The sequence below is a fragment of the Odontesthes bonariensis genome, chromosome 17 (genome assembly GCF_027942865.1).
Source record: "Odontesthes bonariensis isolate fOdoBon6 chromosome 17, fOdoBon6.hap1, whole genome shotgun sequence".
Lineage (NCBI taxonomy): Eukaryota > Metazoa > Chordata > Actinopteri > Atheriniformes > Atherinopsidae > Odontesthes > Odontesthes bonariensis.
Genome location: NC_134522.1, coordinates 30,485,031 through 30,498,675, shown reverse-complemented (window position 1 = coordinate 30,498,675; position 13,645 = coordinate 30,485,031). Strand labels below are relative to the sequence as shown.

Genomic DNA, 13,645 nt, shown 5'->3' with positions numbered 1-13,645 from the left:
TTTAAGAACTGTAATATCACTCTCGAGTTTATGTTCCTTTATGATAGACCCAAAAGAATTTTAAGACCCAAAGAGACAATTTACAGCATCGAGCAGTTGGTTGTACTCACATTATGTCATCATCACTGAAGGGCATCATCTTCATTCAAAACTGAGAGATGCAATGGATGTCTGCAAGCTGTATATCAACAGTGTTGAAGTTAGTTAAAGGCTTTCACAAACTACTGAAACAGGTGTTACTCTGCACCGGTCTGGTAAGAATCCGACTGCCACGGGTTCCGTATTCTGTACATTAAGGGGGGTTCTGTGTGATGTCACAGGGGGCTCAGCGAATAAATTAGAACATTCTGGGGTTCTAATTCTGCACTAAGAGAAAGGGTCATGGAGTAAAGAGGTTTTTAAATCAAAACAAACATTTCTGTCCAGGCTTCTCATGTGGGAAGCTGAAAATCTGCTATACTTGTACACACTCGTTCAGGTTCATAGTTCACACCAGTGAGCAGCTAACAACTACGTGAAAACAGCGTGATATAGTGGCCATCCCCCTCTATATTCTCACCATTATCTGTTGGACTACCCATAATAAAAGTGGTGGTTCTTTTGACTTTCTAAGCACATCAGTCGGGCAGAGAACTTGAAACTGTTGATGAACTTGCTTCAAGACAACAGCCGAAACATCCAGTTTGAAACGTTCTACGTCTTCAAGGTTTGCATCTAAATGTTTGATGTTCAACCACGGGGTCAACACTCAATACGTATGACTGGAATGTTTATTTAAAAAGGGAAACTGGGCCGTGAGAGGCCACCCAGCCTTTGTGCAACAAAGTTGTTAAATACTGATCTCTTAAATCAGTACCGGTCCGCGAGACATTCCAAACCGGGAAAATAAAAAAAAATAAAAAAAATGTTTTAAAATTAAATTTTTTTTTTCTTTAAATTTTTAAAAAAGACATGGAAATCGGGAATTCTTTAATTTCACTCGCTCTTACACTCGATTCTATAATTGGAAATTGCATAGATTGCATTATAGGAGGCCAATTGTGCACGTTTATTTTTTTCAATGATGACTGTCTGTCATCTAATCCTAATTATCCTAATTTGTAAAAGCGTCTGCTAAAGGTACTGTAAAAGAAGTGAATGCATGTAGAAATACCCCCACCCTCAGTGTCTGTGGCTTTTAAGATTAAGATTAAGAGTCTCATGCTCTACCGACTGAGCTAGCCAGGCTATTCACATGTTATAAAACAAGCCTAAGTCACCTTTCTGAGATTTAGAATGACATCAGAACACATTCCTCCCTTTTCAGTCAATCGACTGGATCCCACTCAGCTGTTAGGGTTTTCCATGAGGTAATACCACCTGACACCAGGTGGTACATTTTTAGCACCTACTCCGTCGGGGTCGAGTTGAGTCGAGCCGAAAATGTGACATCTACAGACTGCAGGCCACTGATTGGCCAGGGAGTGATGTCACTGGATGAGTAATGAAAGCCACTCCTTAACAAGAACCGGCAACAGCAACAGTTGGATTTTATGTATTCTGTGATCGTCAACGAGGTGGATTGCTAGACGCAAAGACATAGACCAAGCAGCAGGTAAACCTTCGCCTCGATGTCCTAAATTGTTGTGTCATGTTTGTGTCACATAAAACTGACATCACAGGACGTTTGGACCTCCTTGCTATAACGACCCACCCACATTGAGGTGGTTGTGAGTAAGTACTTGTGGAAAAGAGCTTAATGTTGCAGGAAAACTGCCTCATCGCACATCAGAATTAATAATAATAATAATACATTTTATTTATAGGCACCTTTCATAGCCACTCAAGGGGGGTATTCCTAGAAAGTAGCTAAAGAAAGCCAGGCTGTAGCCGGAAAGCGTCGCTTGAACTAACACCATCTTCCAATTAAGCCTCAAGTCGTTCCATGAAGCCAGCTCAGCTGCATCTCAGTGAGGCTAATCCAAGCGAGGCTTACATAGCCTGGCTAAGTGCGAGTGTACGAGGAACGTAAGAAGCCCTGACGAGTGGATGGTGGAAAAACAGAGATGGCAGAAAAGGAGAGCAAGACAAGAGCTTTTATGTTTTCGGCAGCTGAACAAATAATGCTTATGGAGCTGCATGAGGATTTTAAAAGTTCATCACCAGAAATGGTAATACAGCTGTGATCAATAAAGCGAAGAAAACGGCATGACTAACAACTGCAGACAGACTAAATGCGTAAGTTATGAAAGTTTCATACCATTGACATTCATTTTACTGTCCTCATGTATTTTTGCTCTCCTCTTTGTGTTATAATGTGTTTACATAAAGCATGCTGAATTGTCTCTGTATGAGATGTACAGCACAAATATACTGGCCCTGCTCACTTTATTAATAACCCAATAATCGACACGCATCATCATACTTTGTGACCATATTATCCTGAGTGTGTGACCCACATATTATTTTTTCGCTGTTGCATCTCAACAGGAGCAATCTTAACAGCCAAAAGCGTACCTGGCAGCAGGTGAAGGTAAAGTACAGGAAAATATTTCAGAGTGGTAAGTAGCCTTTGAAGAAATGTGTTTGTCCAATAAAGAGAGCACCAAACTAGATATGGAACACAAGAAACTGAAAATAAAAAAGATCATGCCAGAGATTATGAAACTGGAGAGGGACGTTAGTATAAATTCAGATAAAGGAAAATTTCGTGTTGTGAACTGTATTTAATTCTGGTTTCTCTCCACAGCTTGAGAAACATGTAACAATAATTAAACAATTCAAGACAACTTGAACTCAAACTTGTCATTATTGTACGGTTCATGCAAAGTGTTAGAAATGTGTTTTTTACATTTATATTCACAGTGGGGTGCCATGACCTAAACGTGTGGAAAGTTATAAATCATCTCTGTCCATTTAGCCTTCTTACACTTCCTCTGACTTAAACTGCTACTGTGTCAATGCTAAATTATGAAAAGAAGTTCTAACTCAAAGGTCACAACAATAAGGAAATATGTGTCCCTGTATAGGTCCCTCACTGTGTCAGGAGAAACTGAGTCCTTTCAGGCACTACAACCTGCAGGGACTCAACGAAGAAAAGACTTGAGCCTGAAAAGTTGTCCACAAGACAAAATGTATAAAATATGAAGTATACTATTAATTTAAGATGGCTCTGTCAGAAGTCAGCCATGGTGCCTGAGAAGTTTAAGCAATGAACCTGTATTTCATTTGGCCAAAGGTCATTTCTATCCGTGCCCTTGTTTTAGCATGTGCATGTGCATGCTTCTTTCTGAACACAACACGCAGTGTGGACACATCATGGCTGGGACAGCAGCAGCAGCCACAAACACGTCCAAACTTTCTGTATTCAGCAGATGCGGAATATAGCTGATGGAATATAGCTGATGTATCACTTTTTAAAGAAAGTCCACCAAAACTTTGGACACATTCTGAGTCTCCACAAAAGAAGAAGATATGTTGTTGAAAAGTCAGTTTGTCATTTTATCGAGGTCTCTCTGCTCTTTGTGTAACTTAGATATTCTACACCTGAAATGATTCTTTATAAAGTATTTTATTCAAATAAAACGATAACCTCTGATCTGAAGACAGCTGATTTAGTGCCGGTCACATGATCACATCATTTATAGGATTAAAAACATGTTACATTTGTACAAAAGAGCCTCAGATTATCAACACTGATTATTTTAGATCTAAAATGAATAATCACTTTTCTTTGTGGGACACGTTTCCATCAAAGTGTGGAGAATCAGTGTGAGACGATATGAATGAATGAATGAGTTCAGAGTTGGTTCAAACAGCTCTTCAACATGTTGAACTCATCAGTTACAGAGGAGACGGAGAGTTCATTTAAGGGCTGAAAATCATCTTTAATGGTGCCACATGTGCCCAATTTGTCTTTGTTACCATAACTGGACAAACTCTGATAATCAGGACTGAATAAATGTTACTGATCCATGTTCAGTTCAGCTTTAATGGAACTAATATCTGCTTGAACTCTGACGGAAGGAGACTTTTTTGCCCTCTTGTGGTGTAAAGATAAACTGCATGATGTCAGTTTCATGATGCAGAAACTCCGTGAAGAAAATAAATGTGGAAATATATAGACTTTTCTCATCTTCTTTTTGAAGCTCCAACCTGCATCATTTCATAAAGATCTCATCCATCCTTTCCCTGTTCCTGCTGCACACACCTGTTGTAGGATAAGCAGCAGGATATCAGAGGCTTCTGAGGTGACACCACAGTCTGGAATGCAGATGTTGGTCAATTGTTCAGAACAACATACTCACACTCACACACGCACCAAATGAAGCACAAGCTGTGTTTGTAGAACCAACAGGAGGCCGCTGATAGCTGCAGTGATTTTAGTGGCATTAAGACTCATTAGAGCGGAGTTATTGAATATTTCTGTAGCAGGTGTTGCAGCCGACTGCACATGGAGACTAATGTTATTTTCCTGCTCCAAGGACATCTTATTTGGATTCAAATGTTTATGTGATGGAGAGAGGTGGGATTTGATCTGGAACGACGCATTATTTTGGAGGTATTTATTCAGCAAGTGCGAATCTGTCAATATGTGTCAAACTTTACCGAACCCTGTTGCTGTTGTTCTACCGCTGCCTCCATCTTTTAGTGTCCGCGTTAAAGCAATACAATGTAACTTCTCAAAAAGCCCATTATGGAGCTCCCCCTACAGGCTTTGGAGGTAATGTACGGTTAAACTGTCGTAAATACAACACCCTTTCGCTTTCACGTTTCACGTTTGTTGACGAACTGGCGAGGAGTCAGAAGGTGCAAGCTATGTCGGCCGAGAAGGTAAGAGTAATCAAATGTACCTGGGAGCGTGAGAGGGGTCTATTTGTTTTTGCGGTAGGTGTGCCAGAAAGCAAGTCGAAGTACTTCCGCTCAGCTCCCGGGCCGGTCCAGCAAAGTTACATAGCGCAGTTTTTCCAACTCAGACCCCCGAAGGGCATAGGAGACAGGCCAATCGTAATATTAAAACTCATTCTAGCCATCAAAGCAATTTTTTTCAAGCTGCTATTTTGAGGTAGAAATGTTAAATAGTATTGCTTTAATGTGTGGCTTTGATGTTTTAACTAACATGTTAAACACCAGAGTCACACAGAGAAAACAGACCAACAGCTGCGGTGTCCAGGGAGCCTAAATGAGGAATGAGGGCTTTTCTCTGAGAGCGAAGGTGTCAGTACAGCAGAGGAAACATCCCAAATGTAGCGGACACTTGAGGTTCTGTATGTTGTCTTTTTAGGCGTGTTGAATCAGTTTTTTGGGGTTCACTCCTCAGCTGCTGGACTCCTGTCTGCTCCTCCAAACGGCTGTAAACTTTCTACTGTGTACACTTAAAAACATGAAGCCTCTTGTGTTTGTTCTTGTGGACAACTTTCCTGTTAGCTGACACATTTCAGAGTTCTCCTCAGACTGTATTCAGTGGGCATAAAGGTGTCTTTAACAGAGGGAACGAGGCTGCTCTCCTCTCTGGATTTATCTCTGTGCTTCACCCCGGCAGAAGCAGATAGCAGGGGGCGGGGCTTGTTCCAAACGCTCAGCTGCTCTCCCATTGGTCTTTACTTATGACGTCAGAGACGGACAACGTTCCTACTGGCTCCTGAAGCCGGTGTAGCGGAAGTGGTTCTGGAGGCAGCAGCGCCGCTTGTAATGTTCACAGCTTCTGTTTGACACCTCAGAGTTTATAAAACTCATACAACACTATCAGAACACCTGGTCACCATAGGAACCTTTATAAGTTCAGGCTTTCTAAAGTAACGGGACACACACATCAGTCCAATCCAGATGTTTTTCTCATCTTTTCACAGTTTCCTGTTTTGCCTTCATAACTCAGATGGAATCAGTCAGTGAAAAAGAGAAAGTAAAGGTGTTCACCAGACCAACCAAGTCTGAACCTGAGGGATATATCACTGAAATTACTGAGCACATCATCAGACAGGAGAAGAAGAAGCCCATTTTCACTGATATCAGCATCAGATAGCAGATCTGGAGGTGCTTTTCTCTCTACAGCTGGCCTTCACTCCTCTGTGTCTTCTCTCCAACCATCTTTGTCCCAACCATTGCATCTGTGGTGTTCAGCACATCTGCAGCATCAGGCCCGCTGGCTCCGTTCTGCTCGTCTTCTGCAGACGGCAGGAAACCATCCAGTGAGTCAGGACTCTGCAGGAACCACTGGAAGACTTTCACTTCCTCCTTTAGTTGAACGCTTCTGTGTTCATCAAACTGACTTCATGCAGTTCCTCTATTCGCCACCAGAGGGAGACATCTCCATCAATGCAGAGTCCCGCTCAGTATTACTGACAGTACTTCACAGCCACTGAGAGGACACATTTAAATCAGTAAGAAATGATTTCTGTATTTGAGCCAGGCTTCCACCTCCATATGAGACACACACTGTGTCCTCATACAACAAGCAGCTCTCCTGTCTGAGCTTCACATCTTTACAGTTAGCATCAGCACACACAGCATGTTGATGAAGATTCTCACTCATCCAGCTCATGGTAATCCTAAGAGCTCACATCCTCTGGCCTAAAAGGCCTCTAGCAAAGAGCCAGATAAGACCAGAAGTTCTTCAAGTAAATAAGTTTATATTAGCTTCTCTTTTGGTCAGAGGCTCTGGTGCTCTGGAGTTACACCAAGTGTTTCTGAATGTTAGCTGCAACACCTTTAAGATCTGTTTTATCTCCATGCAAACAACAGCTAACCCTAACTGTCCTGTTGTTCGTAATGTGTCAGATCTCCATTTATTTAGTTTTAAAACTTCATTACATTTGTTTTGTTGTTGAACCACCAAACCAGCTCAGAAGACACAGTATTTAATGGCTATCAGGTTGAGTGGAGGATGTAAATGGACAAGTGGTTCACTTCAAGGCAAGTAAGGACATTCATCTTGAAAATCATCAGATATCAGCTTGCTGCACTTTTGCATGAAAGGATAACAAATCCAAGCCTGCAATTGTTATTAAGTTTTAAACAAGAGGCACAAGACCGAAGCGTTGAAACAGACAATTATAGCAGATAATTAAACACTTGTGATCTGTGGTGATTTCAACATTGACCTCTTAAAGGTACATACTCCTAAACAAACTTGTGATTTCTTGGCTGCGTTATACGGTAGAGGCTTGTATCCACTGATCACAAAGCCGAGCAGAGGAGCCACAGATAGTGCAACATTAACTGACAACATTTTTACACATTCCTTGGACACTGGTATAAATAGTGGTTTGGTAATAAGTGATGTAAGTGATCATTTAGCTGTATTTGCAACATTTAATGATCAACTACAGAGGAAGAAAACAGAAAAGCGTAGATATGAAAGGGTAAGGACTGTTAAAGCAATTAATGCTTCAGAAATGAGCTTTAAAACAAGAGTGGAATGAGTTTCATACAGATGAAGTAAACACTGCAGACAATTCATTCTTCAACTGTTATTTATCTCTCCATGATAAACACTGTCCAACAGTTTTATGTTCACATAAGCATAGTTATGCTGAGAAACCTCGGATAACAAAGGCATTAAAAAATGCATGTAAGAAGAAAAATAAACTTTATGGAGACTTCATCAAAACTAGAACAGAGGTTGCTGAAAAACGGTAAGATGTACAAAAACAGGCTGACCAACATGTTGAGGCAAGCAAAGAAGCAACATAATGATAAAATGTTACAAATAAATCAAAATAACATGAAGCGCACATGGAACATCCTAAATAATGTAATGGTGAATAAGCCTTGATCACCAGATCAACCTAAGTGTTTCATAAAGGACAATAAGGTGTTTGGCAATCTGACTGAAGCGGCTGATGAATTTAACTCAGTACAGCGGCTCGTGAATCCTCTGGTGCACGTTGAGCATCGTCATGCTCTTGAATTCCTTCCTGCAGTCGTCACATTTCATGAGGTTCCTCATTTCCACGAGGTTCTCCTGGTGCTCCTTCAGGGCGGACGGGTACTGGAAGTGTTTGCCGCAGTTTGAGCACCACACGGGTATCTTCAGCGACGACCCCTGTTGGTGGTCGGTGCCGCTCACTTCTGCTCTTGACTCTTTTCTCCAAAAGAAACGGGTGCTCTTCTTCTGGCAAATGGCGTAAATCTGGTGTCTTTTCAGCCCGTGCATGTGTTTAAAATGCTTGTTGCAGTGGATGCAGTGATAGGGCCGATCGTCCGTGTGGCACTGTATGTGTCTGTTCAGTGTTCTGACACAATCAAATGCTTTAGAGCAAACGGGGCACACATGAGGGCTTTCTGTGCCACGTTTTGAACAGGTGCAGATGGGCTCTCCTCAGACGTCCCAGGAGGTGTTTCTAAATGAGCTTCCTTTGTGTCGCTGTCACAGTTCTGAGCGTCAGCGCCTGCCAGAATCTGCTCCAGCGTCTTGCTCTGCAGTGTTTCCATTTGAGGAAACTGGACAAGTGGAGGACAAAAGAAGACGTGTCAGACATAAAAAACTATCTACAGAAGATGAACAATATCTGAAAGTGATGTCCTTAAGAAAGAGGATAAAATCCAGCAAAGACCTGACACAGGAGCTGAGAGATGCATCTGGACCTTCAGCTGATCCATCGGCTGTTGGCCCGAGCCTCATCAGAGATGGGCTCCATGGAAGGGTGGCTGTCAGGAAGCCGTTCTTAAGGAAGGGAAACAGTAAGCGTTGTTTCTAAGTGCTTGTTAAAATGATTATTTAAGATAGTAATTAAGTGTTTTTTAGGCGATGTGAAAACCGTTTGCTGTGACTTTCAAATCTGCTTCAAAAACTGGACGCGTTTCTTCAGATAAACTCCTGACCAGCTGTGAAAAAGCAGTGAAAATGTCTGGCCTGTATAAACTTTGTGATGTCAAACAAGATCAGAGATGACATCGATTGTGATGTCACTACAATGATGACATCACAGCTTTGTGAAGGCTTCTGTTCTGTTTCGTCTGGTCTGTGGTTCCAACCACAGATTCTGGATGGAAGTGAAGTCCGGATTCCAGAATGTTGATTTGTGTTCTCTGTTAATCTCTGGACGACTTCAGCTGATTACTTCCTGTCACTGTCACGTTGGAAGGTCCACTTCTGCCAGTTTTACAGCAGCCAGCATCATGTTTTCCACCAGCAGTGTTTTCCAAGACAGAATAATGTCAGTTTGTTTTAAAATGTTGCCAAAATAAACTATTACAATTACAACAAATGTCATCTCAGGGCACTTCAGTAATAAAGTCCAATTCAGGCCAATTGGAGTTCAGTTCATTGTAATTATGATCAGAATGAATCCAATTCATTCATACAGAGCAAATCTGAGAATACAAGCTGTAAGAGTATCTCTTTCCGCTAGCAACAAAACTTACCTCATTGTTTGGCTCCCGGAACACTAGTGAATAGGCATGGCACCAGTTTCCGTAGTGTAGCGGTTATCACGTTCGCCTCACACGGCAAAGGTCCTCAGTTTGAAACTGGGCGGAAACATTGCTTGCTCCTCCTTTATTTATTTCATCCTTGTGTGAAGATGTATGACTGCACCTTAATGATAGCAACATCAACATATTCATAATTATGGATAGGAGGGGAGCTTCATCTGCTATTCTTGACATGTAAAGTCAATTTTTGCAGGTTTTCAAAAGATTTTCTGATGCTATGGTTTGAAACTAACTTTGGCGAATCCCAAGCTGCTGAGCGAAAATGGCAACCTTTGGTCAAGGAATCGAACCCTGTTCCTCCGCTTGACAGGCGGATTCTAACCTTTGACCAGCAAAGATACAGAATGTGTTGCTTGACTGTCGTGCCAGTTCTGAGAATACAAGCTGTAAGAGTATCACTGAAAAATTAACAAAAAAACACGTTGCTAAAACCCTTTCATTGAAAAGCATTTGCATGACTGAGAGAATGAATTGACTGTGGAAGGGGTTCCATGGTGTAAAGGTCAGCACTCTGGACTCTGAATCCAGTGATCCCAGTTCAAATCTCGGTGGAGCCTTCAGGTGTGTGCTGTCATGGTTGTGTTCTGGAAAGAAGATGAGTTGAGTAAAAAGCTCTGTAAAACAAAGCACATGGTCAAATAGCTTTTTAAAAATCTTTATTTTAAAGAAAATGATCAAAACAAGAGTTTTTCTGGAAGAGATTTAAATAAGTTCTGAATATGCATTGAAGAGAGGTTACATTATATTTTCTTTGTACAAAACTTAAAACAAAAACCTGAAGTCTGCACAAAAAAAGAAAAACTGGTTTTGAGGATTTTTATGAAATTTCCTCCTAAAAACCAACTTGGGTCGGTGTCCCCAGTGGAACATTTTATTTGTAGTCTGCAGGTTTCATGTTTTCAGCTGGAGATGGATGCTTTTTGTTCTGTATGTTACATATTTTTATCTTGATCAGGACATTCAGAACGCTTGCATGCACAGGTAAGTCCAGCTTCAGTTCCAGGTGTACTCGTCCATTTAACTGGACCACCATGTTGTCCCAGCGTACATGCACGGGATAGACTGTGTAGGGAACCTTCATGACATTCTGCTGCCTCTAACTTTCTCTGTGGGACATCACGCTGCATGTAAGTGCAGCTGAAATCGCTGCCAACATGTTGTCTTTAAGTCACCTGAAGGGTGATTTTCTCACATGAGGCTGCAGTTACAAAATCAGGATTTTATTAGAGCAGAGCGACAGTCTGGACATGCTTTAAGTGACCACGAGTTGACGAGTAGTCTTAATGCGCTGATTTTCAGTTTAGCCGTCTGACAGAAGAAACAGAAAAATATGTGGATGAGAGCAGCTTTATTGGGAATTTGGCTGGAAATATACATTCATTCTTTCCTGTTTTTACTAAAAGATGCAGAAATATTCAACTCTGTAACATGTGTTTAGTGCACCAACCCATGCCAACTCAGTTAGCATATATACAGTTATAGGAATAGTTTACTGAATGTCCCATCCTGTAGACAGCCTCAGTGTTGCATTTCCAGTCCAGTCTGCTGTCCAGGTGAACCCTCAGGTATCTGTAATGCTCAACCACCTCTTCACCGAGGATGGAGACGCTGTTCAGCTGCCTGCTGCTCCTCCTAAAATCCACAATCATCTCTTTTGTTTGTATGCAGATGAGGCGATAGTTTATTTTCCTATAGATTTGATAGTTTCATGTAGATGTGCTGAGGTGTGACAGGGAAGCTGTTGGTACATGGAGGAAGTGAGGTCTGTAGCAGGAGGCAGCAGCATGCTGAGTTTGTCTGAACTCTTCCATCTGTCTGATCCCACATTATCCCAAAGCCTGTGAGCTTTTCCATTCCTGACCACACAGCCCTCACACTGTTCTGCTGCAGATAGTTTCCCACCGACTTGCTCTCTTCCTTTTTTCTTCACACTCCTCCTTAACTCCCTGTTTCCCTCCATGAAGGCCTTCTTCTTTATGCTCAGTGGCTGCAACACAAGTTCACATCAACCAGGCGTTTGTTCAGAAAACAGCGTCACAGCTTTGGACTCAGGAAGTGTTTCAGATGTCAGCTGTCACTCAGACACACTCTCATAGGGCCTGGATAGCTCAGTTGGTAAAGCATCAGACTTTTAATCTGAGGGTCCAGGGTTCAAGTCCCTGTTCAGGTGTAGAAATGTAATCTACCACTTAACCTGTACTTCCCTCTATGCTGCACTCTGTTTCTACACTGTCACCTCTGACAGAGCCTGCCTGATACTTTCCCTTCTATGTAGCTTTGCTGTTAGCTGCATCTTTATATCCTCATTTGTAAGTTATATAAACTATTGAATAATTCTATATAAACTATAGAAATCACCTTAAATACACCAGCTGCAGAGTGTTGATCACATTCACTGAAACTACAACAGGTTAAGAGCATTTATCATGAATAGTTCTGCTTTATATCAGGGCTTCTTTTCACTTAGATTTCACTATTTGGACAATCTGTAATGAATGAACACCCAGAACAGAACACAAGATATTACAGAGATAAATCAACGTTGGTGCAGTTTAAACAACAAGGGCGTTGTTTGCTTCATTTAAGCGGCAATAAAACAAAGCACTTCATCAGAAAAATCAGTGTCAGAAATATATTTTGTAAAGGCCTCAAGAGACATAGATGTTGGAGGAAGCTGCGTAAACTGTGATGATGTCACAAGTTCAGTCGCAGTGGTGCTTCCAGCTTCTCTGGAGTTTGGTTTGTTCCACATAAGGAGCAGTATTCTTTAGTATTTCAGCTTTAGACTGACAACATTTGTTGCTCAGTTTTCCTCTGAGCCACAGAGATGGTCAGCTTTCATTGTGTCCAATAACTGCAGCTTCTAAGGCTACGGCTACACGAAAACGAAACAAGGTTTTTTTTTAAAACGGGTACGAAAATTCTTGCGACCACACGGCAACGCTGCGGTAAAGACTCAGGTGCAGACGAAAACGGATGAAAACGATGAAACGATGCAGTACACACGCCACTGTGTCACGCCACGCTGTGAGACAATAGAGAAGTGTTAAAATTGGCTCACAGCGTCAACGTTTGACTGACGCAAAAACGTTTTCGCTGTAACAATGGAAACGAAACGACCTCGTTTTCAAATCTTCCCACTCTGGAACCCGTTCTCAAAAACTATCGTTTTGGGGTAGTGGGAACGCCGGCTCCGTGTGGCCGCGACAGCGAAACGATAAGAAAAAGTATCGTTTACAGTGAAAAACGTTTTCGTGTAGCCGCAGCCTAAAGTAGCACTGCTGCATCTCTGACAGTTATCAGATCATTTGGGTGGAAACACATACATCACAACCCTCTGAATCTGCTTTCAGTCCCACTCTAACAGTCTCTTACAGTTTCAGACACAAAATGTGTCTTTTAGTTTGAATCTCAGCTGATATAACAACTGTAGAGGGACTCATTTCATTTCACAAGCTGGTGTGATAAACTTACAGAAACACCTCAGGAGCAGCACCTGGGATCTTTTGGGAGAAAAGGGGATTCTCTTCATGCTGATAGAGCTGGTAATAAATGAGTTTATGGATTCTACATATTACAGAGTAAAAGAATAATAAAGGTGCTTTCTGAGCCTTGACATCTTTTTCTTTTATTAGGAAAATGTTCCAAATTTGAATCCCATGGAGGGAGCTAATGAAGTAAAGATTGATGCATAAAAGCATTAAAAACCTCTCCTGTAAGTTCTCTGTTCAAGTTTTATTTAGGTTCAGCTGCATGTTTCTCTTTATTGAATATTTAAGCCCTCATAGATCAGTCTGATCTCAACAGAAGTCTCGCAGGTTTACTTGGTTGCTGTAGTTCACTAAAGCAGGACTCTGAGCAGGGCCCTCCGCTAACAGGCTCCTCTCCTTTAGAGCCAGTGACAGGGTTGGGTTTGGGAGGTGACGTTGCTCTGTGCTTTAAAGAATCCACCAAACTTCAGTTGGTTTATGATCTACTTTTCAGATTTGTAAATGACTAAATAAATAACACCACTGACTAAATCTTCAACTGAACCTGAACTAAGCAGAAGTTTGACTGGTTTGGATACGGTCAGGATCACACTCATTGGACACAGAGAGGATCTGATTTACTTCCTTTACTTCTTCATTCTTTGAAAACTCTCAGTAATGATCTACCTGGTAACCCAGAAACTAAATGTCCTCACTTTGAGTGATCAATCAGCTTTCTGCAGGTTTGCTCCATGAAACTT

The 13,645-nt window shown here is 41.6% G+C and overlaps 1 non-coding gene across 1 annotated transcript; it reads left to right on the top strand.

The window, feature by feature from the left end:
• Positions 1-11,511: 11,511 nt before the first annotated feature.
• Positions 11,512-11,584, top strand: trnak-uuu (transfer RNA lysine (anticodon UUU)). Its single transcript has one exon. It is a non-coding gene; the product is annotated as a tRNA-Lys (tRNA).
• Positions 11,585-13,645: the final 2,061 nt, after the last annotated feature.